This window comes from Zeus faber (genome assembly GCF_960531495.2).
Source record: "Zeus faber genome assembly, chromosome: 12".
NCBI lineage: Eukaryota > Metazoa > Chordata > Actinopteri > Zeiformes > Zeidae > Zeus > Zeus faber.
This window is the reverse complement of record NC_137196.1, coordinates 26,714,388-26,717,015: the sequence shown is the minus strand read 5'-3', so window position 1 is coordinate 26,717,015 and position 2,628 is coordinate 26,714,388.

Genomic DNA, 2,628 nt, shown 5'->3' with positions numbered 1-2,628 from the left:
GTACCGTATATGTTCCTGTGTGCTGTGGGGGGGTTGTGTTTTCGGGGCTGGTGGGTGATCGTTCCAGTGGCGCATGAGTGACTTCTCCCAGGGTCTTGTTTTTGTCTTTTTCGTCCCATTAGGAGCTGCCTGGAGGGCGACGGCGTTCGTCAGCGGTCAATCGGCGGCCCGCACAACATGCGTACTCGAGTAGTAGTGATGTCCGAGGTGAGTACTCCGTTTTGGTGTCTGGAGGGTGTCCATTATAAAGGGATTATTCCCGAGGAGGGCGTATGTTGTCCAAATCGAATGGACAATGCGGAGATGGCGGTCTGTCTGGTGGAATTTGTAGTAAATCCGAAGCTTGTGTGGTGCAGAATTAATAATGATGATGATGATTTATTAGCATCTTTTTAAGAAACCAAGGACGCTAAGATGATTGAGAACAATATGTTTAACAAAAACAAAAGTGTCTTCTTTCCCCTGACATTGTCCCTCAAAAACTCTTGCCTAAAATATAGGCCAAAAATTGTGTAAAATATTTTGTTGACCATTTCATAATCTAGTCTGAAGTCTGTGCTATCGCAGGACTTGGATAGAACAGATGACGTTATTGACCCTGTATCTTCCACTGCTACAAACACAGCTACATGTTTTTGCAGATTTCCGTGCAGTGAGGTGAGTGAATTTCTTGAGCATGTTTTCAACTTTCACACAGTTTTTATAACATTCCACATCCAGCAGGTGGCACCAGGGAGCTGTTCTGCCGCTGCAAAGTCAAACTGGTCACCTTGTGCCGCCAGGTTGTCAAATAACAAAGTATTGATCAGACTGAACCTCCAGTCACCTGAACAGCCGCTGGATGATATTTATCAAGACTGGTTTCAACCTCGATATTTCATTGGTTTCTGCTGGAATGTCATGAATGAAGAGAACACAAAAAGTGAGTTTTAGTGATTGATTTTAGTGATTTGCTGTTTTTGTTCTTTTTTTTTTTCTTTAAACCTACATAATTACATTTATTCAATAATAATAATAATAATAGCTAATAATACTTTTTTCCCCTTCAAACCTACTTCTTAACTTCAGTTTAGACAATGAAAAGAGAGAGGAGTTGCATGCAGGGGACCCGGAGCTGTATAAACACACACACGCACACGCCACACAGTTGCACAGAGCAGCAGTGTGATGCAAACCAGCAGATGAATTGGTGCTTTGTGCTGACGTCACAGGGGGACAGTGGCCACCCTGTGGTGCTGCTGCAGACAATCCTCTCATACACTCAACATCGTGAAGAAAAACAGGAGGAGGTGGGAACAAACGTGTGGATGACAGCTTAACTCACTGATGTAAAACTTTTCTTGTTGGATCAAATTTTTTGTTCTTCGATATTAGGGTTCTTAACAGGTGTGAGGGGTGGTGGGGGGGGGGGGTATTTTTTGTGTAATATATGCAATATGGATATGTTCTCATTATATTGTAAAGGTATGCACGTTTTAATTAAATTAGCCCTAGGTGCTCTTTTTGTTAGGGCAGTTAACTATTCTGTGAAAAGAGAGTATTCTCATGCATTCAGAAAATAAGAAAATAAATATAAACCTGCATTTTCTAAAACTTCACAACACTCCCAAGTTTACCTTTGCGTCAAATGGAGTGGGATCAGTTTCAGTCCTCAAATAGTCCAGCTCTGGTCTCTGGAGCACTTCCAGAGGCCCTGCAGCCTGGATGGGGCTAGGGGGTTTGGACTGGGTTGGACTGGTGGAGGGGTTGGACTGGTGGGGCAGCAGGAGGCGTGCACAGCAGCTTTTTACACTGGACTCAGATGTGTCATATAAGTGAGAGGAGCTGCCCTGGACCCACTGTGCAACCAACCTGAGGAATGTGCAGCAGCTCCTGCAGCGCTGAGGCTCCACCTGGATGTACCACATAACAACAAACGGAGTTTCTGCAAGTCCCTTTGCTCTGTGATGGGGAGAATCTGCACCAGGAACAATGACAATTAACTAAAGATCAGACTGTGGAGGATCTGGAAGCCGTGTGCAGGAGATATTTGAACTTTACACAACACCGTGCAAGGTACCGGGAACCTTTTCTCATTGTTGTCGTAGTTGATAATGTCAAGTTTCAATCAAAAGTTTTTGCACGCTTATTTAAATGCCCCATCTGTTTTTCATTGTAGCCTGTTCACATGTGGGTGTGCACGGCAGCAGCCAGGCACACTGCAGGTTAGACCGGGCCAGGGGTTCCCAAACTGGGGTCTGCGCCCCCCTAGAAGCCACTGAAAGGATTGCATTGGTTCCGCAGCAAAATTTCTGTTTTGTGTATAGTTTTCGTTCTATAGTTTTATTTGTTTGTCACAGTCGACTCAGCTCCACCAGTGATGCTGAGGTTTTGATGTGAGATTTGCCAGTTTTTTGCCGGTTTAAATAAAATGTTAAACCACACGCCAGTTTATTATAGGCAGATATATAAATATGCCTCCTATAAAGTTTGGGAACATGTAATATACCAGTTTGTAACGTGTACACTATGAATTATATTCATTGGAAATGATGAGATGTTTGGTTTCTGGTTAACTGAGATACCTACACTGCTTTTAAGGCAGGATTCTATAGAACCTTTCCAAGACCCCCAGGGGAGCTTCAGGTG